This window comes from Odocoileus virginianus, chromosome 10 (genome assembly GCF_023699985.2).
Source record: "Odocoileus virginianus isolate 20LAN1187 ecotype Illinois chromosome 10, Ovbor_1.2, whole genome shotgun sequence".
NCBI classification, from domain to species: domain Eukaryota; kingdom Metazoa; phylum Chordata; class Mammalia; order Artiodactyla; family Cervidae; genus Odocoileus; species Odocoileus virginianus.
Window position 1 is genome coordinate 62,355,395 of NC_069683.1, and position 25,417 is coordinate 62,380,811.

The 25,417-nt window shown below is 35.9% G+C and overlaps 1 long non-coding RNA gene across 2 annotated transcripts in view; it reads left to right on the forward strand.

Moving 5' to 3' along the window:
• Nucleotides 1–25,417, forward strand: part of LOC110136300 (uncharacterized) — a 158,945-nt gene that overhangs the window by 73,085 nt on the left and 60,443 nt on the right. For both annotated transcript variants that reach the window (XR_002313600.2, XR_002313599.2), the window contains exon 3: nucleotides 24,661–24,841. This is a non-coding gene — a long non-coding RNA (uncharacterized lncRNA). The remainder of the gene's footprint in view (nucleotides 1–24,660; nucleotides 24,842–25,417) is intronic.

The following is a 25,417-nucleotide window of genomic DNA, read 5'->3' on the forward strand; positions in this document are numbered from 1 at the left end:
GGAGCTCCGAAAATAAAGTCAGCCACTGTTCCCACTGTTTCCCTATCTATTTGCCATAAAGTCGTGGGACCAGATGCCATGATCTTAGTTTTCTGAATACTGAGCTTTAAGCCAACTTTTTCATTCTCCTCTTTCACTTTCATCAAGAAGCTCTTCAGTTAAAAAAGAAAACAATACTTTTTTCAATTTTCATTTATCTTTCTTCATCTTTTCAGTACTTATTACAAATCCCTAAGCATATTCTTGCTTATGATTTCCAGATATTTAGAATGTTTATACTATAGAAAATTTTAGAATGTTGACAATTCCTTAGTATTCATATGCATGGTTTAAGTCTTGGGTACATTTTCTTAACTATTACATATTCTCCATTTTCAAGCTGATTTAAGTGGAAATATTGGAATCTAGACTTGACAGAGTTTCATTTTATTGTTGTTTTTGAAATTTTGCTTTGTATTCTTATTTTGTATTATTGTTCTGTGGTCTGTAGTCTAAGAATCTATTTAGGCTCCAACTGAAGGTCTAGTCCAGTAATATATTGAACGTTCTCTGAACACAGAAAACCTAGGGACAGCTGAGGCCTGGAAAGATGAGGAATGCTATGTTGAAGTGAAAACAAGAATTAATGTCTAGAGACACATAGGGGAAAAATTTCTTTGCTCAAAATGAAGCTTGAGAGAAAAACCTAGGAATGAGAATTTAATTCTTATGGAGTATGAAATAAATGATGAATTCCATGCAAAATCTAATTGGAAATTATAAGTTGGATTTATTAGTTTTACAAATAGTTTTAGCAATATATTAATCAGGGTTCTCCAGATAAATGGGATTTTTAAGCTAGACTATTTATATAGTGTTTTATATAGGATATATCATACTTTCCTATGAGCTATGTCTAATTATCTATCATCTACCCATCTATTTATCTACAAGAAAGAAACACACACACACACACAGATCACCTATTGATTCCATCTGGGATATGTATATATCACAGAAACACAAAACTAGTAAGAGAGAGAGAGAGAGAGAAAAGGAGATATCCCATTTCTTTTCTGGAAAATCTTATACTGTAAATTCAGTAGATTCCATAGCTAGATAGATATCATGGAGAAATGATTGGCTCAAATGATTATGGAGGCTGGGAAGCCCCACAATCTGCCATTGGCAAGATGGAAACCCAGGAAATCCAGTGCTGTAATTAAGTCCAAGTCCAAAGACTTGAGAAGCGTGAACATAAATTGTATAATTCCCTGTCTCAGGGCAGGAGAAGGCCAATGTCCCCATTTAAGTATCCAGATGGGAAAAAGGAAGCAATTTCCTCTCTCCTCTGCCTTTTGTTGCATATAGACCTTTCAGTGGCTTGGATGATGCCCATCCTCATTGATAAGGGCAATCTATTTTACTGAGTCCACTGATTCAAATTCTAATCTCATCTGGAAATACTTTTGCAGACATACTCAGACATAAAGTTTAATCCTGACAATGTGTTCAGACAAGTTGACCTGTAAAATTAACCATCACTACAGGGTTCCATTCTATTAAAATATTTTGGAGCTCATAGAAACACCATATTTCGCTGGAAAAGTGGATGTGATTTCCCAGTATGTATTTAGAATCTGTCGGAGAATGAGGTTTGTTCTTATGGGCTAACTGATATTGATTATATTTGATCTTGTAAGGATTTATTTTTCTTATTACAATCAATGTGCTCTGCACGTAATACTCAAGTTCATAACCAAGGAAAAGAAGACAGTAATTTCCCTTTCCCATGAATGCAAGAAACTATAGAAGGATAAGTATACCTCTAATCAAAGACAGATGGCACATGTGAGACCATGAACAAATCGAGTTTCTTGAGTTTGAGCTCAGAATCATCTTCATGCATATTGTCACACACTATTTAAATTAAAAGCCAAGCACTTGGGATAAATATAAGCAAGTGTCAGTGTTAGCTAAATAGGGTAGCATTAAGTTACCTATATGTGAAGCATTGAATTAATTGTGTTGTTTTAATATGTTCATTTGCATTATAAAACCCAGCACAATATTTGATAATTGTGTAAGTGTTGCACAAAAATTAATAGGATATGCAAATATAAATGTCATATTGTCTCATTAGCCATGCATAGATCTTTATTACAATAAACCCCAAATCTAATTTGGAGTTTTTACATAATATATGTTCATTCGTGGATGAAAGATTTGCATGTAATTACAAAGCTTAGTTTAATTAAGTCATCCATCTGATAATATCCATGTAGGTTTACACATACCCATAGTTTCCCAGGTGGATCAGTAGTTAAAAAAATCTGCCTGCCAATGCAGGAGACACAGGTTTGATCCCTGGGTCAGAAAAATCCCTTGGAGAATGAAACTGCAACCCACTCCAGTATTCTTGCTTGGGAAATCCCAAGGACAGAGAAGCCTGGTAAATTGCAAAAGAAGACACAACTTAGAGATTAAACAACAACAAAATACATATTGAACTATCATCAAATCTGATGGTACTGGTTAGCTAAGTTTTATCTTAGTTTCCAACTTTTTTTCTCAAAATACAATTTTGATATGTTACAGTGAATGTAAATAGTGATACTCTGGAGTATACACTGCATAATGGAAAAAACTCCTTAATCCCTCTTTCCATTTCTCAAACTTGTTTAAATCTCACACCTTTTGAGATATCTGTAAAGACAGTAGTATTAAGTTGCAATATAACTTTCCAGTTGGAAAAAACCCACATCTCATTAATACTGTAAAGAAGATAAAGGTAATTATACTCAATTTAGAGATGAAAAACTTAGAATACTGAGACTGGTTTCTCCTGAAAGCACACAATTGCTAAATTGAGAAGCTAGGTTCTGATTCTAGTCTTTACTGAGTTCATCTTTCTTAAATGCCCAGAGCACATTCTGTACCACTCACACTGACTTTTGATGATATTATGCCTTAGAATTATAAAATGATATCCTAAGAGCTGAATCACTTATAGCATAAAAAGTGCTGGAAAAATCACCTCTTTGTTATCTATTTTTACACCTTAACTCTGAAATTTCTTTGAGCATTTATGACACAGGATAAAAAATTGTAAATGTTTTACATACATTATCACATATAGTCTTTATAACAATCTTGTGAGGTACCTACTATGTTTCTATCCCAATTTCTTCAAATGAGAAACTTAAGACGAAAAATTTTAAAATTTCCTAAGGTTATACAAGTAGTAGATGGTAGAATCAGGATTCATCTTCTTCCATGCAGACTCATTTGGCCCTATTTGGAACACCTTCAAAATAGGGAGGAGTTTAACAGACTTGTGGACTCTGGGAGAAGGCGAGGGTGGGATGTTTCAAGAGAACAGCATTGAAACCTGTATATTATCTAGGGTGAAACAGATCACCAGCCCAGGTTGGGTACATGAGACAAGTGCTCGGGCCTGGTGCACTGGGAAGACCCAGAGGGATCGGGTGGAGAGGGAGGTGGGAGGGGGGACCGGGATGGGGAATACATGTAAATCCATGGCTAATTCATTTCAATGTATAACAAAAACTACTGTAATGATGTAAAGTAATTAGCCTCCAACTAATAAAAATAAATGGAAAAAAAAAAAAGAAACTAAAAAAAAAAAAAAATAGGGAGGAGTTTAAAATCCATCTAGACTAATCCGTGACATTTAGTATAACCGAAGGAAAATAAAAGTAGGACTTATAATTGAAAGGGTTTAATAAACAACCATAGTGCTTTGTTTCCATGTGGAGTTCACATTGATGTGCTCTCTTTCCAGCACTGCAGTATTTTAATAGACTGTGCTGCTTTAAAATTGTTGTTTGTTGATTAAAATGATTTAATGAGGGCAATGTATAAACATGAATGTTTCCATTCCAAATTTGATCCTATATAATAGGCTAAAAATAAATTGACTTTTATTTAAAGCAAAATCTCAATTTGACAGTTAAGCACTGTTCTCATTTCTTAGAACTTTATGGAGGTGGGAATTCAATAGAAATAACTGGACACAATTCCACAAAAGCACTCCTTCATACACCAGAGGCATGAAACTCAGAGATAAGTGTTTGAATTTCAAGCCAATTGCTCTAAAGCCTTGCAAAACGTCAATGTGTAAAAACGGTTCATTTGCACTGAACCACTGCCAACATATCAGAGTAAAACATATTTCTCATTTAAATGTAAATGATTGGAGCCTAAACTCTTTCATAATATATTTGGCATTATACAGGATTTGAGGTCACCGGTTGACCCGTGCTAAAAACGCAAACCACGGACATTGGCTGACCCCGATTGTTGCCTGGAAACCACTCAGCTATGGAGATAAATGACCTTAGAATTGGAAATTTTTAATTTCTAGTTTGAGTCTATATAGAGTAGAACTTGCCTACAAATTGTGAATTCAATATGTATACTAAATAAGTATAGAACATCTACATGACAAGGACTTTTATATATAAGTAATTTTATATTACAAATAAAGTTTGCATTGAATTAACTGCTTTATATTGAATCTTGGTAGTTGACTTATTCTGGATAAATGTTGTGTGTGCTTCTGTGTTAGTTACTCAGTCGTATCTGACTCTTTGAGACATAGGCTGTAGCCCACCAGGCGCCTCCATCTATAGAATTCTCCAGGCAAGAATACTAGAGTTGGTTGCCATTCCCTTCTCCAGAAGTTCTTCCCAACCCAGGTATTGAACCCAGATCTCCTGTACTTCAGGCAGATTCTTTACCATCTGAGTCACCAGGAAACACCTGGATAAATGTTACTTTTTTTTTCCCATTAACATCAAGAGATTACAAATTGGGAATACGGTTTATATTTCAGGAAAAAAGTACGTGTTTACAGACAGCTAAAAGTATTAGTTCTTCTACTTCTCCTAAATCATCTCAGACCACTTCTGTAATTCCCATGGAGATGGCTATTCTGCTTGGTTTATTTCTGTTGATAGAGGTAAAATGCTAATTTATCTGTATTAACTACTGCATGGTAACTGTGTTAATACACAATGTACATGTATACTCTCTCTTCTTCCTTTCATACAGTCAGGGTCTAGGTTTTTATCTGCATATTAAGGGACTTGGTTATTTTCTGGTGGTTCTTTCATAAAGAAAAGTAAAATATATGAATTCTCCATAACTGATAAGCTGACTCAGCCAGTTCTGGTACTCCTTTCATTTCTCTTTCCACTGGGACAGTCAGAGGTGGCTAAACTCCTAAATTCAAGTTTGTGCTTAAGGAATAAAAGGAGATCTCATAGGCCTAGGTAACACAACTTTGAAAATTATATTAAATAATCTGTTGGGGGATAAATCTGTATAAAATAATGATCTTTCCCTTTTATCACATTTCTCATACATTTACTTCTTGCCTGAAATTAAAATAAAAAGGGTAGCTGAGTTAAGGTATTGTTTGTGCATTCCTGGGCATCATATCATCTAATATACTCTTTACTGTCATGATCATTTATAATTTCATCTACTATTTTCTATTAATAATATTTGGCTGAGCACTATGTGACATGAAGATGTATTCAGTTGAGTCATTTCTAAACTTTATCTCTTAAAAAAAAAAAAAAAACTTGATCTAGTTCTTGTTCACATGATCCATGGGATAACCAGCTTTTTATATCTAGCTTGAAATTCTCCAGAATGTATTAAACACAGTTTACTGCATTTTCACAAAAAATCATAACCTACCAGTGTGTTAAGCCTTTCTGAAGAAAGTGTGAATTATTCCACTGGTTTGGACAAGAGGGTAACATCTGAATAGAGTAAGTGATGAGATTGAAAGTAGAGCTCAGGCTTATTCATGCAAATAATCTCATAAAACAACAGGAATCAATTCTCCAGTAAGCAATCATTTGAATTTATGCCAACCACTTGTCTTCTCCAAAAGCAAGTTGCTGTGCTACCAGATTTTAGACTAGTAGGTAAGTAACAGCCCTTCTAGCCCTAATGTATCATGAACCTAAGCTTAAACTCCTTATGGTGAATACTAACTTTTGTTTCTTCTCCTGAAATATGGGTACCCTGGAATAAGTGAGAAGCTGATGGAAACTTCAAAAAAGGAAAGGATCAAGAAAAGAATTACTCCAAAGGATCCTTGAAGCAATGGCTGGATTAGAGTTCAGTTACCTCAAGTACATGCCAGGTTTAGGATGCAGTTAAAGAATTATCAGAGCAAGCAAAAAGTTTCTAGGTAGAATAGAGAAAACACTGTGCAAAAAGATACCTGGAAGCACTAAATTGCTATTGTCCATTTCTGCACTGTTACTTTTAATAGCTGAGGCCAGCTATGCCCTGAGTCTCAGCTACATTAAAAGGTCTTAGTTTTCAAGAAATACAAAATGTTAGTCTTATTATTTCTCTTTTCACTTACTTTATTCTACGGAATAAGTAAAGGAAAAGGTCACTTTAACAAAACTCCTTTAAGAAGCTAATTGGTACATTTGACATGCTTGAAATCCTACCTCTGCAGTTGATTCCTTCAGCTTGAGACTTTGATTTCTGTAGAAATATAATTCCCTGTGGGAGAAGTATGGCTTTAGTTTGAGTGTTTTTGATAATAGGTTTTTATATGGCACCACCATGAAGATCAGGAGCCCCAAAAGATGAAGCAAGAATTTTCAAAAAGTGGGGAAAAAGAGCCATGGGTCAGGGCCATCCTATTTGGATTTCCCTGTCAGAAATATCTTCTTAATTATCCCCTTAAAAAAGGGTGAAACTGCACGTAAGCATTGCCTTCATTCATCATACTCCCTAAAAAGCATTTTTTTCCCCCTCAGAAAAATTACAACCTCATTGTCAGCTCAATAAATGGTATGCATGGCTATAAAGCCATCTTATACTACAAAGATAAATCTTTCAAGCAAAACCTGCTTCCCATTCAAGATAGGGTTACAGCTGATTTAAGAGTTGAACTGTGGGAGAAAAGACTTCTTACGGGAAAGATTTGGGCTTTATATTGGCCTGATCTAAACATCCTAAAACCCAGTGGTGGTTAACTCTACCTGGTACTTTGCTAGAAGCATTAGAGAAAATAAAATGGGGGAAAAGTGAGCTGAGATTATTAATGTGGAAATGTCCATTGTGGGTGTGGAAGTGGGGAGAATTTATTTAAATGGAAAATATCTATTATTTTCTTTTTATATTTTAAGCACAGCAGATCAATCCTTCAAATGTATTTACTGGGGTCATTCAAGGTCTCTAACATGGTTTCTCCCAATTATATCTCTGCTTTAACATATGCGACAGTAAAACATTGCACTCAGCTTCCTTGCTAGTAAGGTTATACTCAAAATTCTCCAAGGTAGACTTCAGCATTACATGAACTGAGAACTTCCAGATGTTCAAGCTGGATCTAAAAAAGGCAGAGGAGCCAGGTTCAAATTGCCAACATTTCCTGGATCATAGAAAAAGCAAGGGGCTTCCAGGAAAGCTTCTACCTCTGTTTCATTGATTACACTAAAGCCTTTGACTGTGTTGGTCATAATGAACTGTGGAAAACTCTTAAAGATACTGGAATACCAGACCATCTTACCTGTCTCCTGAGAAACCTGTATGCGGGTCAAGAAGCAACAGTTAGAACCCTGCAAGGAACAACTGACTGGTTCAGAATTGAGAAAGTACAATACCGTCACCCAGTTATTTAACTCATATGCAGAGCACATCACGTGAAATGCTGGGCTGGATGAGTCACAAGCTGTAATCAAGTTTGCCAGGAGAAATATCAACAGCCTCAGATATGGGGATGGTACCACTCTAACGGCAGAAAACAAAGAGGAACTGAAGAGCCTCTTGATGAAAGTGAAGGAGAATGAAAAGAGCCAGCTTAAAACTCCATACTCAAGAAACGAAGATCGAGGCACCCAGTCCCATCACTTCATGGTAAATAGAAAGGGAAAAACTTCAAGTAGTGTCATATTTCCTCTTCCTGGGCTCTAAAATCACTTTGGGTGGTGACTGCAGCCATGAAATTTGAACAGATTGTATACTGCTTTAAATAAAACAGAACTAACAGTGTTAGTCGCTCAGTCGTGTCTAACTCTTTGCGACCCCACGAACTGTAGCCCACCAGGCTCCTCGGTCCATGGAGTTTTCCAGGCAAGAATACTTGATATAGGGTTATCTTTGATAACGCTATATGCAAAACAGAAAAAGAGACACAGATATTCAGAACAGACCTTTGGACTGCGGGAGAAGGCGAGGGTGGGATATTTCGAGAGAACAGCATTGAAACATGAATATTATCTATAGTAAAACAGATCACCAGCCCAGGTGGAATGCATGAGACAAGTGCTCAGGGCTGGTGCACTGAGAAGACCCAGAGGGATCGGGTGGAGAGGGAGGTGGGAGGGGGAATCGGGATGGGGAACACATGTAAATCCATGGCTGATTCATGTCAATGTATGACAAAAACCACTACAATATTGTAAAGTAATTAGCCTCCAGCTAATAAAAATAATTGGGGAAAAAAAAAAAAAAAGAATACTGGAGTGGGCTGCTATTTCTTGCTCCAAAGAACACCAAAGCCTAAAATTGAGGATGACTATCTGTACCTTGACCTCCCGTAACAACTTTTCCGTACTGTTTACGGAGAAGCAGTGATTGATTACCACCCACATGACATACAATAGAGGCTTAGTGAACACTAACTGCATCAATTAGTGGGTGGGTGTCTGTCATGGCACAAACTGCATCAAAATATCAGTATGCTCAAAGGATGTGGATTTAGGGGCAAGCAGGTACCAGATGAATAACAAGGAAGAGAAGCTTATTTTTAGTGTAAGATATGTTTCAAGGGAAGAAAGATTCCTTTGTATTGGAGACTTTGTGTTCAAGATTATTTCCATTATTTCTTGTAACAAATACTTTTTTGAGTACATAAAACAAACTATAATATATGATAGGCATCAACAATACAAAAATGAGTGAGACACAGCTCTGAGTTCTCATTCCTTTGGGAGAAATTTTTATGTAAACTAGGAGTTACTTAATTAAGTGGCTTTTTTTCTGAAAAGGTATAATACATAATGTGGCAGAGTAATTTTAAAATTAGAATAGCAGTTCTCTATCTCACAACTGAATAGAGATACTGTTATTTTTGGGTTTCTTAATCCTATAATCCATGACAAATATGTGCCAAAAGGAAAGGGATTTTGATAATTAAATGCTTGTAAATTTAATTGAGATTATATGCAGGGGCTGATAAACTTCTTTCTTCAGAATTTTTTCAAAACAATAAAATGCAATATCATTCTTCTACCATGTAAACTGAACTCTTTATTCTTTATCAAGATTTGAAAATACTCCTCGGAACCAGACAGATTTCATATCCTCACTCAGTAGATGATATGTTATAGTTTCTGAATTCTGAGTGGCATGCCTTTTTTTTTTTTTTTTTTCCACTCTGTGGGACCCAAGTTGAATTTTTGAATGTCAGTAAGGCATTTAACATTTGAGTATAATATCTGATGAGACTATTAGACCTTTACAAGTCCACTTCCTGGGTCCTTTTTCAAAGGAGAGGCATACATATTTTGTACTAGGCCAGGAGAAAGCATGAACTCTTTAAAAAGACGGAGTGGTTAAATTAAAGACTTTAAATTGGATGGGATGGTGAAAGTAATAAAGTGAAAATGGCTTATCATGTTAGTAACCTTGTTCTAAGAAGAGGAAGCTCTGTTGGAGTTTTTGGTGGAAGGGCTATAGAAATTACTAAAATGGAAGAAATCAGAGCTTTTTAAATGTGAGAAGTTTGATCAAAAAGCTTGTTTTCCTTACTGTTCTCCATACACAATTTCCCAAAGTGAAAAGACTAGAAAAAGTAATACTATATTACTTTAGTATTTTATGTACATTATTTTATGAGTGCTTGCTTATAGAGAAATAACAAAAGACTCTGGAAACTATTCTTCCAAAATAACCACATTTCCACAATCACTATTAAAAAAAAAAAAAAAAAACCCTGAATAGATTTTTTTTTAATGGATTCTATTTTATTCTGTCCCATGGGAGCCATCACTTACACTTGTCAGATGTGGGGATTCAGCAGGATATAAATGGAGCACAAAAAGACCATAAATTGAATAAAATGTATCCAAGAGGTAGGAAAGGTTCTGATAGACCCACAGGTGTGGAGAATGAAATTTAGTTAGTTTGGCTGGCAAGCATAATGTACCAGGATTATTGTTTTATCTGGTTATTTATTTTCCAAAGACAATGTTATCAACTAGGACTTCTGAGTGAAATTTTACTTTATGTAACAAAAGTGTTTGGGAAACTGGATGCATATAATATTGGTATTAAGAGTTCAGGAAGATTAGGAGGTGGTATAAACAGTACCAGGTTGTAAAACAATCACTGTTCAATTTAAATAAATTTAAAATTAAAAAAAGATCAAGAAAAACAATAATAGGATTCCAGCTACGATGTTGTTCCAAGACATATTCCTCAGAAACACAGGGCATGCGTGCCTTTGTCACTGAAGTTGCCTACAAAGTGTTTCTTCTGTAAATTCAAAGCCTGCTTCTTAGTCTATGGCCCCTAATAGTGCTGTTCTGCTTCAAAATCAGTCATCCACGGACTTTGATGCCCTGTTGGAAAATACTTTATGGCTAAAAGGCCTTCAGGGGTCTTCTCACTTGGCCTAATAATGAGGCCACTGAAAAATTTATCCAGTCCAGCATTCTTCTGTGTTCCATCATCATTAACCCCATCAAAGAACAGGTGATTCTGCAAGTGGACTCTGGAGACTCAGAAGTGGTCCGCGGGCTTATATTTGAGCATATGACTCTCCTCAGCTGCTTGGCTTATAGGAACCAGTCGCTCAGCACCTGCAAGGGAATTGGCAAAATCATGGTAAAAGGTTTTACTCCTAAGCGCAAGTAGAAATTTAAGCTGGTAATTGGAATAGGAACTTATCCTTTTTATTATTATTTTGCATCATTATAGTGTGGTCTTTAGGATAAAGTGTAGAAGTTAACAGTACAGACTTAGCAGTCAAAATGCCTCAGTTCATAGCTTAACTCTACCATGTTACTTCACCTATTTGCCTCAGTTTCCTCATCTGCAAAATAGAGGTGATAGATAAATCAGTGATTATCTTTCAGGCTTGTTTTATTGAATAATTGAGCTGCTTTAAAACATGCAAAATAGCAAGTACTAAAAAAGATTAGCCTTAACTGGTTTTCCCCTTGTTTCCTATCATTTGGATCCTTATAATGGTCTTCTCTCTAGTTTCTCTAACCTTTGAATCTCCTTACAGGCTAATATGAACTTCCCTTGTGGCTCAGATGGTAAAGAATCTACTTTCAATGCAGGGGAACTGATTTGCATCCCTGGGTCAGGAAGATACCTTAGGGAACAGGAATGGCTACCCACTCCAGTATTCTAGCCTGGATAATTCCACTGACAGAGGATCCTAGCAGTCTACATTTCATGGGTCACAAAGACTCTGACATGACTGAGACTAACACTTTCATTACTTTCACTTTCAGTAGCTAATATATTTCCCATATCGATCATGGAAATTCTTAGAGTTTGCAAATTTGATCTTATTATCTCCTTCCTCAAAATTCTTTGAAGACTTCTTTTGTTTAAATAAATTCACTACTTTCTGGTATTCCTCATCACTCATCCTCTCCCATGGGGATTTTCCCAGGTATAATCTGCCTGTCCATGCTTTCATTGGATTTTGTACATCACATTCTCTCCAGCAGTTACAACGTCTCTTGGCCTTCTTTCTTCCCTTTTTCTCCATTCCCTCCCTTCTTCTCTTACTTCTTTCCTTTATTTGTTTGTTTGTCAAATCATTCTCAATCCATGTTGAAATACCTTCCACAGCAACTCTACATTGCTTTTTCAGACCTTTTAAGTTGCTGACTTATGACTTCCCTGATAGCTCAGTTGATAAATAAGCTGCTTGCAATGCAGAAGACCCTGGTTTGATTCCTGGGTCGGGAAGATTTGCTGGAGAAGGGATAGGTTACCTGGTAAAGAATCCGCTTACAATGTGGGATACCTGAGTTCTATCCCTGGGTTGGGAAGATTCCCTGGAAAAGGGAAAAGCTACCCTCTCCAGTATTCTGGCCTGGAGAATTTCATGGACTACATTCCATGGGGTTGCAAAGAGTCGGACACTACTAAGCGACTTTCACTTTCTAACTTGCTGATTTATAGCTGTCATTTTATTGAATTAAAGTATTTTGTTTGCATATCTGTATTTACCCAAGATTCTAAATGCTAATAACTTCTTTCCTTGGCAGCTAGCACAAGGCCTGACACATAATAGCCACTAAATAAATATTTGTTGACTAGATGAATTGCATTCTTCTTTATATTTCTCAATTTCTGGATGAGACATTGAATTCCAAAGATTAGATTACAGCTATTTAGTGGAAGACCCGGGGCTATTGCTGCAATTCAGATGTACAATCTCATGTGTTACCTGTTAGTTGATGTCAGGAGCTCACAAATAATACAGCAGAGTCTGTAATGCTGAAAAGCCATTCCTGACATTCGCAAATTTTGTGCTGCCTGAACTGCTTTAGAGTGAATTATTCTAGGCTTAACCAAGGACACCAGGTTATGTGTTCAGACTGTCCCTTATGAAAGTAGAACAGTATGACTAGTGGTTAGTAATTAATTTTCATCAAATACCAATGTCTGCTTTAGCTAAAACATTAAGGCCCATGACAATTTTACCAAATCCTTTTACTCAACAGAGTTTGAAAGCTGATTTTCTTTTGCCTTTTTGTTGTTAATATCATAGGAGATCTCAGACAAAATAAATGTTGATCATTTGAGCTAAGTTTGATTATTTTTAGCGTTTGGGGAATTTTCTCATAACTTTCCCTGGGAAAGCACATGAAATTATTTTACAGATTTGTATCTAGATGTCCACTGAATGAAGTGAAACACCTTGGTCCCCATCCCACATGGCCAGAATTTAGCTATCATTGCAAAATCAGAACTGACATGTGCACAATGCTTTCTGTTTATAAGATTCTGCACAAAGAGATTCCCATCTAGGAACTCATGAAATCCAAACCTTTTCAGAGCTTAGCCAATGTACACCTTCAAATCATCACTATTCACTACATAGATTATCTGACTGCCATATGTTCTGTACCTATGAATGACATTTTTTGCTGCTGTAAAAATGGATGTAGGAGAAAGATAAATGCCTTAGTTGAGAATACTTGACTAAATGGTCCCATATAAATAAAGCCTAGGAATACAATAAGCCTTTGAATTGCAAAATATTATAGAAAAGATAAATATTTTGTAAAAAAAAAAAAAAAAAGAAAGAGAAGAGTAGGTAGTAAGCAGTCTAAATGTTTACTACTTAGCTATAGATTGAATTTGGAGTAAAATTTTAAAAATTATATTCATAGATATTCAGACATTGAATTTTACCAAAGATCATGTATCTGTCATCAGATAGCCAATAGCTCTGTAAGAAGAAATGAAGATCATATAGAAAATAAATTAGATTTCCACAGGTATAGAAAAATTAAATTTAAGCTAAAGGTTTAATATCCAAGGATGTACCTTTTCTAATGTAATATCATTCTGAGAATTCCATGATGTAAATTCAAATCATCAGAAAGAAATATTTTGACTTTGAGATCTCTGTATATTTGAAGTTTTCTGAATTTATATAATCTTCAAAAGGCTTGTCAAACATTTTTTTCAAAGCAAATAGTCAATCTATTTTAAGAAAACTTGCTGAAGAAATTGACATTGGTAACAAATTTGAAGTGTTGCCATTTATTTCCATCTTCAAAATAGGAAATCTGTGAGAAGGGATGCAAAATTATGAGGTAAAAATGCTAAAGAAATGTAACATCCATGAGCAATAAATGATTGATTTTGGATTTTTTTTTCTTTCAGTGTTTACTAGGACTAAACGTTTTAGGTGAAATAGGTGTAGTAACATAAATTCTAGATATACCCTATTTTTCTGGTATTTGGAATGCTACATAAAGTTATATGGTATGTAGCAACCTGAGGTAAAGAACTAAACACTATCTCAAGTAGCTCAAAGAAACTAGAGTTTATGGGTCCAAGATATTTATAGAGGAAATAAGGATGATAATACATTTGGATTTTAAGTGATATGATATCCATTTTTCCTTTCTGTAGTCTTTTACACTCTCACAGCTTTATGAGCAAAAAAGCTATGTCATGACCTGTATTGCTCAAATTTCTTACCTGCACACCTTTGTTTTATTCATTTTAAAGTTTTTTTCTCTTTTAAGCATACTAAGGATTGTATGAACAAACTACTATGTGGAGAGTATTTTTGCAATTTCTTTAGACATGGTATTAAAATTCATAGTTTCTTTCATCAGGTAGAAGTCTAGACTATGGGACACCACAGGTAACATAACAAAGATATCTTTGTCTTCAATAAGTTTATATTATAGTTACTGAAGATCAGAAATTAGCAAGATAAGTAAAATATAGCAAATATTAGACAAAAATTAAGTTCTATGAAAGGAAGAGCTTCTTTAGAGAGTTTTTATTTGATAGAGTGGTTGATGAAGGCTACACTAAAAAAGGGACATTTAATTATTGACTAGAAAGTGATGAGAGAATAAACCATATGGATATCTTGAAGAAGAGTATTCTAAGTAGTAGACACAGCAAGTACAAATGTCCTGGGGCAAAATGTGACTTTTGTGTATAAGGCAGCATATTTGGAGTGGGATCAATGGGTGTAGGGAATATCTTTCCTTTTCTCCTTTACTTTTCACTTCTCTTCATTTCAGAACTATTTGTAAGGTCTCCTCAGACAACCATTTTGTCTTTTTGCATTTTTTTGCATGGGGATGGTCTTGATCCCTGTCTCCTGTACAGTGTCACGAACCTCTGTCCATAGTTCATCAGGCTCTCTGTCTATCAGATCTAGTCCCTTAAATCTATTTCTCACTTCCACTGTATATTCACAAGGGATTTGATTTAGGTCATACCTGAATGGTCTAGTGGTTATCCCTACCTTCTTCAGTTTAAGTCTGAATTTGGCAATAATGGGTTCATGATCTAATCCACAGTCAACTCCCGGTCTTGTTTTTGCTGACTGTATAGAGTTTCTCCATCTTTGGCTGCAAAGAATATAATCAATCTGATTTCAATGTTGACCATCTGGTGATGTCCATGTGTAGAGTCTTCTCTTGTGTTGTTGGAAGAAGGTGTTTGCTATGACCAGTGCTTTCTCTTGGCAAAACTCTATTAGCCTTTGCCCTGCTTCATTCTGTACTCCAAGGCTAAATTTGCCTGTTACTCCAGGTGTTTCTTGACTTCCCAGTTTCGCATTCCAGTCCCCTATAATGAGAAGGACATCTTTTTTGGGTGTTAGTTCTAAAAGGTCTTATAGGTCTTCATAGAACCATTCAGATTCAGCTTCTTCAGCATTACTGGTTGGGGTATAGGCTTGGATTACCATGATATTGAATGGTTTGCCTTGGAAATGAACAGAGATCATTCTGTCGTTTTTGAGACTGCATCCAACTACTGCATTTCAGACTCTTTTGTTGACTATGATGGCTACTCCATTTCTTCTACTGCCCACAGTAGTAGATATAATGGTCATCTGAGTTAAATTCACCCATTCCAGTCCATTTTAGTTTGCTGATTCCTAGAATGTTGAGATTCACTCTTGCCATCTCCTGTTTGACCACTTCCAATTTGCCTTGATTCATGGACCTAACATTCCAGGTTCCTATGCAATACTGCTCTTTACAGCATCAGACCTTGCTTCTATCACCAGTCCCATCCACAACTGGGTATTGTTTTTGCTTTGGCTCCATCCCTTCATTCTTTCTGGAGTTATTTCTCCACTGATCTCCAGTAGCATATTGGGAACCTACTGACCTGAGGAGTACCTCTTTCAGTATCCTATCATTTTGCCATCTCATACTGTTCATGGGGTTCTCAAGGCAATAATACTGAAGTGATTTACCATTCCCTTCTCCAGTGGACCACTTTCTAACAGAAGCAGAAGATATTAAGAAGAGGTGGCGAGAATACACAGAAGAATTGTGCAAAAAAGATCTTCATGGCCCAGATAAGCACAATGGTGTGATCACTCACCTAGAGACAGACATCCTGGAATGTGAAGTCAAGTGGGCCTTAGAAAGCATCACTATGAACAAAGCTAGTGGAGGTGATGGAATTCCAGTTGAGCTATTTCAAATCTTAAAAGATTTTGCTGTGAAGGTGCTGCACTCAATATGCCAGCAAATTTGGAAAACTCAGCAGTAGTCACAAGACTGGAAAAGGTTAGTTTTCATTCCAATCCCTAAGAAAGGCAATCCCAAAAAACGCTCAACTACCGCACAATTGCACTCATCTCACATGCTAGTAAAGTAATGCTCAAAATTCTCCAAGCCAGGCTTCAGCAATACGTGAACCAAGAACTTCCAGATGTTCAAGCTGGTTTTGGAAAAGGCAGAGGAACCAGAGATCAAATTGCCAATATCTGCTGGATCATCGAAAAAGCCAGAGAGTTCCAGAAAAATATCTATTTCTGCTTTATTGACTACACCAAAGCCTTTGACTGTGTGGATCACAATAAACTGTGGAAAATTCTGAAGGAGATGGGAATACTAGACTACCTGACCTGCCTCTTGAGAAACCTGTATGCAGGTCAGGAAGCAACAGTTAGAACTGGACAGGGGACAACAGACTGGTTCCAAATAGGAAAAGGAGTACGTCAAGGCTGTATATTGTCACCCTGCTTATTTAACTTACATACATGAGAAACGCTGGGCTGGAAGAAGCACAAGCTGGAATCAAGATTGTCGGGAGAAATATCAATAACCTCAGATATGCAGATGACACCACCCTTATGGCAGAAAGTGAAGAGGAGCTAAAGAGCCTCTTGATGAAAGTGAAAGAGGAGAGTGAAAAAGTTGGCTTAAAGCTCAACATTCAGAAAACTAAGATCATGGCATCTGGTCCCATCACTTCATGGGAAATAGATGGGGAGACAGTGGAAACAATGGCAAACTTCATTTTTTTGGACTTCAAAATTGCTGCGAATGGTGACTGCAGTCATGAAATTAAAAGACGCTTACTCCTTGGAAGGAAAGTTTTGAACAACCTCGATAGCATATTAAAAAGCAGAGACATTACTTTGCCAACAAAGGTCCGTCTGGTCAAGGCTATGGTTTTTCTAGTGGTCATGTATGGATGTGAGAGTTGGACTGTGAAGAAAGCTTGCAGCAAAAAAAAATTGATGCTTTTGAACTGTGGTGTTGGAGAAGACTCTTGAGAGTCCCTTGGACTGCAAGGAGATCCAACCAGTCCATCCTAAAAGAGATCATTCCTGAGTGTTCATTGGAAGAACTGATGCTGAAGCTGAAACTCCAGTACTTTGGCCACCTCATGCTAGGAGTTGACTCATTGGAAAAGACCCTGATGCTGGGAGGAATTCAGAGCAGGAGGAGAAGGGGGCGACAGAGGATGAGATGGCTGGATGGCATCACCGACTCGATGGGCATGAATTTGAGTAAACTCTGGGAGTTGGTGATGGACAGGGAGGCCTGGCGTGCTGCGATTCATGGGGTCGCAAAGAGTCAGACACGACTTAGCGACTGAGCTGAACTGAAGATAAGATGTGGCTCAGTTGGTAAAGAATCTGCCTGCAATGCAGGAGACCCAGGTTCAATCCTTGGGTTGGGAAGATTCCCTGGAGAAGGGAATGGCAAACCCACTCCAGTATTCTTGCCTGGAAAACTCCAAGACAGAGAAGACTGGTGGATTACATACGGTCCATGGGGTCGTACAGAGTCTGACACGACTGAGCAACTTCACTTCAGGACAAGATGTGCACAACAGTCTAGGAAACACCATTTTGCTATGTTGGCAGGCCTCATTAGGAAATATTCCCATGGCAATGCAGAGAGTGAGTTGACTTAACTGTTCTTCAAACCATGCAAATTTCCCAGAAGTTCACAAATAAAAACAAACAAGAGGACACAAATGGATCTGTCTTCTACTTGACCATTGCATCCCATATAGTAAATTAGTAATTTTCCAAATTCAGTTAATCTTTCACAAAGGGAAGCAGCTCAAAGGATGTGTGGCAGCCTCAGAGCTCCCACTAGTCTGTGGGCCTCCTGCCTGATGAGTATAACACAAAGCCCCTTGTCACTGTTCACACCAACCTGATGCTCTCTATCCTCAGCTTTTAAATGAAACCAGTTTATTTTCTCTTCAATTCATTAATAGATTCTTATCATTGTATATACAAACATACATGTATCCATACACACCCATACACATGCTACACACTCACATATTACAGGGATCCTGGCTTCTATCCATTCTAGTGGAGATATGAACTGTTTTACAAATCTATTACATCCTTTGGGTGGCATTTTAGAGAAATGGGTGAAGAAAAGTTTAGCTTTGGAAGGAAGAGCAAAGTATTATAAAAGGTATTTCAGTTATGAACAGAGAAATTTAAAATACTTTTAAAGCATGATATTCCAGTCAAAAGTAAAGATCAGTCAATAAAGGGAAGTATACACATATTTTTGCGTAACCCAACCATGGGACCATGGCTGTGACAGTCACTGAAGAAAGCAAACTCGAGATGATGAGATGCTTTGGGGGAAAAAAAAAAAAAAAAAAAAAAAAAAAATATATATATATATATATATATATATATATATATATATATATATAAAACAGAGGTTAAGGAGCAAATTAACAAAAATAAGCTTGAAATTTAGATATTTCATGGAGATGACAGCAAAAATATATAATTATGTTTGCAATAAAAGCTGCTAATATTCACACAGTGCTTTATGCTTTGCAGTAATATCACATGAGTTATTTAATTTAACCCTATTATGAAATTCTCTGAAACATACAAGATTATAATATTTTTATGAAGATAAAGAAAATGAAGTCTAGAGTGGGTGCCTAATGGACAAAATGCTGCAGTCAACAAGGAAGGCAGTGACAACTGCATTCTTCTGACTCCCCATCCTGTTTGTTTTTATTATCATCCTACTTATGATCATTGCTACTGCTGCTAAGTCACTTCAGTCGTGTCCGACTCTGTGCGACCCCATGGACTCAGCCCACCAGGCTCCTTTGGCCATGGGATTCTCCAGGCAAGAGTACTGGAGTGGGGTGCCATTGTCTTCTCCAAATAATGATCATTAGGCTTTTAAAAAATTGAGCATTTTCTATGACAAACATGTATGGAATTGCTTTCCAAGTTTGTTTATTATAAATAGCAAACCATTATATTCATTGTTATTACCTTTGGTCCTTACATTGAATTATTTAATATAGAGATTCTATTACTGACTATCTAGATTAGCCCTCACATGTACGTAATTTTCTTTGTTTATCTAGTTTCTACTCTAAGATAGCTCAAAAGCAAAACAAGGAAAATTTGCTAAAACACTATCACTTAAGCAAGAGGAATTAGTAAAAGAGTACCTTGATTGCTTATATTATTCAGTGAACTAATTCTTGAAATTGTTTCTAAAATTAATGACTTTTTTATTAAATGAAATCAGAATCCACACAAGACCGAAGAGTCATTTGGTTCTAACTTCTCCTGAAATGAGTACTGCAGTAAGCTTAAAGAGATACTCCAGAAACAGCCAAACAGGCATCACTTGGAAGACGAGGGGCCAGATTCAAAGTCAAATATTAATACCTTTAGCTCAGAACACAGAAAATTATATACTTGAGTTATTTCTAAACTATTTCCAAAGTCACTGTATCTTTTCCAGATAATATAATGGTTCTTAGAAAACAAAAGAGAATACAAAGTTTAGATAAACTTTTCTAAAGACATACATTAATGCTGTAATATGAGTATACCTTGAGAAATTTAAAACTACTCAGAAGACCACCTCTTCTCAAGTACCAGTAATGATGGATAACCACACATTCCAGCCCCCTGACAAATGCACAGTTATATAATGTTAGGCCTAGGATTCTTGCTACAGACTTGGATATATTTACAAAGAAAAGATATACACATGAATTGGATGGCATTTAATGAACTAATCAATTGAGTAAACTATTCAAAGGTGATGGAGTTAAATAAGTTTTTTCATAAATTCAAAATGTAAAGGTGAAAAGAGAACATTGAAGTGCTGATTTAATGAAGTTTTCTGCTTAATGCATAACCATAACTAACCACAGCATGTGGGAGCTCTGTTAATGAGGCAAAGGCTCAGTTGATACAAGTGAGCAACTAATAATGTCTACCTTTAGGGCAGATGAATCTATTATTTCAGTCCTGGTGAACAACGAAGAGGAGAGATAAGGCAGAAAGTGTAATATAACTGCCTCTCTTAAAGGAAAATCTGCTCTCCTTTGAGATACAGAATTTCTTCTTTGACTCCACAGCAATCTTTTTCTTATGCAGCAGGACACCAGGAGTGTCACAAAATAAAACCAGCTTGTTTTCTTCTCTTTGGGTTATGTTAACTGAATTAATAAGCTGAGTGAGTCCTCTAACTACATCTCATTCTTAATACTAATTATTTCAATTTATGAAAAAAAAATCCTATTATCTAGAGTTCCTTTTTTTGTGTGTGATCTAATCTGAACACAACAAGGATATAATACTAAGTTCTGTGTTCTTTGAATCTCAAAATAGCAAACAGAATGAAACTCAAGAAAACTAAAGGGTACAACAAAGTGATGGTTCTAAGATTGGGGTGGGAGATTATTTGAAAGAGAGACACACCCTCAAATTTGAGGAACTATGCGGCAGTGGAAATGAATAGAAAGTTTGAGGTTCAAACTCACCATTTTGTGTTTTAATGTGTAAATCTTGTTAGCCACATTTCTTAAGCTCAGAGTCTCATTTCCTTTTATGTAACAGAGATGATAATATGAACCTTAGAGAATAGTTTTCATGATTCATGGATAATGTATAAAGAAACTAATTTTGTTCTTTTTCCATTTACTTGTTTATTAATTTATTTTCATTTTATTGCCTAAGTTATTTTGTGCTTTCATTGTTTATGTTTGGCAGTTCTCATCTTGTGTCCTTGGGAAGAGAATGCAATTGCATTTTTTTACCGTTCATGTCCTCCCACTAATTTTGGTGAGGCTTGTAACAGGCTGTCATTGCTGTGCACAGAATTTATAAACATACAAGAAAATTAACCCCATTTTCAAGTTATTTTGAATTCCTATGGACTCATTTATTTACCTTCTGAGCTAAAGTATTGAGGCAAACTGAGATTCATCTAAATCTAGATACCAGAATCCTCTCCTTGTGATTACTATTTAGCCTTAAAGATGTTCTAGCAGTCAGTTTGTGGTGAGAGTAAATAGAAATCTGATAGTCTCTGATTCCCACTTAATCTTTGTTCCCATTAAGTAAGACTAGACATGAGTCCTCATTTAGCAGACCTGATATCAACACAGGATGGTAACATTTTGGTTTTATTTGGTTATTTTCTCATTCTAAATTTTTAATTAAAAATAAATGAAAACTTAATGGAGATAGTAAGGCTCAGCTGCTACAGTCAAAACCTAATGTAATTCAAATTATTGAGTATGCTAATTAAAATAATTTGATCATATTATGAATACTAATAGGCCATAAAGCATGTTGGAAGAGATAACACAGATGTATTAATATATGGTGACTACTTTTACATGCAATCTTGATCTCAAACTTAGGTTTCAAATTTGTTAGACTAAACATGCTGGCCTTTTCACTCTTATAACTATAAAATGATCACTACATTGGCTCTATGACATCAATGACAGGAGCTATGGCATGTGTTAATTCAAATTTTGGAATAAATTTCACTAATGATTGCTTGAAATTCCAGCTGGTAGCAATCATGGTACTATTTGTATTTCAGGACAAGGAAACTTTGAAATTACATCTTGCGCTACATGGTTGTGTTGGGATACAAAACTGGATGTAACAATCATCACAAGTAATAATTCTAAAATTAGGCACAAATCATTAAGCTTCAAAACCTGTCCTTGGCTATAAGAAATCACTATTTTATGGTCTCTTCTGATGATTCCTCAAGGAATCCATGAGGAACATTTATATATTTTGCAAATGCATTCTGGGTGTTGCTTGTTACCTGTGTTCACTGTCCAGCAGGCTCTAGACCATTGCCCTATTTGTTTTGTGGATCACTTTTTGCTAACTATAAATGTTAGGCAGCTTCTGCTTCTTTGGTTCTACTTTGCCCCTTGTAAGGTGTGAGACCCTTCTATATTTTCTCCCACATGATTGTTAATAACGAGATTTACCATTTAAGAGTACTTACCTAAAGAGCTGGAAAAACTAAAGATAACTGAAACAGCAAACTTTAAATCAGTATACTTAGTCCAGTCCAAGTCTCATCATAGAGTTTTGCTCTTAGGTTATCCTTCTCCATCTTTTAGCCAGCTTCTGTGCCGCAGGGGCTGGTCTATAAACGTTTTGCTTCAAGGGGATAGGATTGCACTTTCCTCTTCTTTCGAGAGTCCAAGTTCTAACCTTTGGGCAGTGGTGGCAGTGGAAGGAGACAGGGGGTTTGGAAGATTGTTTTCATAAAAGACAAAATATTCACTGGAAAGCAATTCTACCAATAATGCTAAATTTCATTGTCTGGCTTTTCATTGTCATAAAACATTCCTCCTCAGAATAGAACTCTGTTTTATAATTGCATAACAAGATGTATGTGTGTGCTTGCTCAGTTGCTTCAATCAAGTCCGTCTCTTTGTGACCCTATGGACTGTAGCCTGATAGCACCTCTCCATGGAATTCTCCAGGAAAGAGTCCTGGGGTGGGTTGCCATGCCCTCCTCCAGGGGATCTTCCTGACTCAGGGATCAAACACGTTATCTCACACATTGCAGGTGGATTCTTTACTGCTGAGCCACTGAGAAGCCTATATAATAAAATAATGTTATGCAAATAAAAGGCAAATTGTACTCATAAAGATATCGAAAATGTTAGACAAAATTAATCAAGCAGTATTTCTCTCCCTTTCTAACCATCAAGACTTCACAAAAACAACTGTGGTTCATCTTTCTCACTATATCACTTACTGGAAAATTATTTAACATAGTTTGTTTCCATGTTATCGACTGAGAATTTAGATGAAGTTGTCTTTCTAACCTTTGATAATTAATGCTACCTTGTGAGCTTTCAATATTTTCCTATAACTATATGGACAAGCTGACTTTGGAGAGAGTCATATTTAAACAGTTTACTCATCTGTTTTCTCTTTTGTAAAGTGGAAATGATAATCCCTGCTCTTTCAGATTAATTGGTTGGCTGGTTCATCCCAGAAGCCTTTGTGTGGTGGTAGCCCATGTATGTGGTGGTGTGGAGTCTTCTGAGTTTGATTAAGGGAGTACTCGGTCTGATCAGTGTGACAATTGTTGCTCTATGAGGCTCTTAACATTTATTTCTTTCCTGCATCCCATCTCTACACACAAACACATACATTGACACAACCACCACCACTAACATCTTTAAGAAACTGGCTAATTCAGAATATCCAAGAAGTCTTACTTTACTCTATAATTGAATCTATAGTTCGCTTAAAGATGTTTTTAGCCACATGAATGATAACATTAGGATGAGGCCATATCTCTTTAAAAAGAGAAAACAAAAGTCACAGAAATAGCATAGAACTTTAAATGAGACCTGAAAGCATGACTAGCTATATTTAGTCAATGAAGTTTAATAAAATAAGAGTAGGCTTTTGCTGACAAGTATTATTTACAAATCTCTAATATTCTAGATTTTGTTTACAAACCTGAGAAAAATAACAGAGGCGAATGTTCACAAATAGAAAATTTACATATACTTACATAGCAGATGTGGTACATAAATACACAAAGTACAATACATAAAACTCACTGAAAAAGAGTGTATCTGATGGACTGTGTATGGAGTAGTAATATAATTCACATTGGTAATGATTCTGTTTACAGTTCTTTAATAGCTACATTGATTGCATTTGGAATAATGAATTGCTTATGTTAATAGTAATTAGAATTTGCTTATTTAAACACCTATCATTGCTAATTTCAGTTACCCAATAATGAGAAGTTAAGATTAAACAATTAAATGTATTTTATCAAGCTTTCTTTAGGGGAAAACACACATTTATTCTGATATGAAAACTATTTTAATGCCAGATTTATTTTAAGTTAACAGGTTTATTTTAAATAAAAAGCCAAAGCTATAATTATGGGAAAAAAATGCCTTTTACACAGATGCATCTAGTTTTAGTAGGGACCATGTACAACAGGGAATATTTTATGTATTTTTTCCCCTAGTACTTTATATTTTTCTTAAGTGGTTTTTAAATTGTTTTTGTAAGCAATTTATCACAATAAGCATAAGGGAGCCTAAAAATGTTTCCAATTTCACAGATGAATGTATATGATTATTAATGATTAAAGTAAAAATCATTGAATGCACACACAAAAGTAGTTTGTGCTCCTATACGCATTTCACTTTTTCTGTAGATGGATTAGCCGAGTATCTGCTATAGAGAAGGTGACTTCAAAATATCATTATAGTGATTGAATATTTGAAATAATGAACTAAGCTCCAGTCTGCTACTTAGTTGAAGTCTAGTCTTCTGGCCTTTTAGTGATTACAGAATTCCCCCCTTACCTACAGGTTCACTTTCCACAGTTTTCTGAGTTTTATGATGTAGGCTCATGCCCTATCTCCTGCTTCAATCCTGCCTGGAATCCCCAACCATTGGCAAGTCTGCTCTTTGTCCATCCATGGACATCATCAGGGCTCTGGGACCCAGGACCAACTGCAGCAGATGATTCTCCTCTTGATGTATCATCAGGTCAGTAGTAGGTTAATGCTAAGTAACAGTGTCATGCCATTCACTTTACTTGGAATTATCACATAGGTATTTTGTCCTCATCACAAGCAAAAGTGTGAATATAATACAATAAGGTATTTTGAGAGACAGAACACAATCACATAACTTGTATTACATTATTTTGTTATAATTGTCCTATTTGATTATTAATTATTGTTATTAATCTCTTACTGTTCCTAATTTATAAATTAAACTTAATCCTTAATATATCTATCTATCTATAGATTGATGGCTAGGACAAAAAGCAGTATATAAGGGTTTGGTGGTATCCACAGTTTCGAGAATCCACTTAAATGATCTTGGAATGTGTTCCCTGCAGAAAAAGGTTATTGCTGTGATATTGCCCTAGACATAATCAATTTGAGGTATGCTGGATAAAATGTATATCCTAACCTAGGTCAATGGTCTTTATGTGGCTCTAAATACAATATACAGATCTGTGAAACTGTTGTGTGTGTTTAGAATATTGTTCTAATCCTGTTTCTTCATCTATAATATGTAAACAAAATATTTGTCTTGCAGAGTTGTTAGAATTAA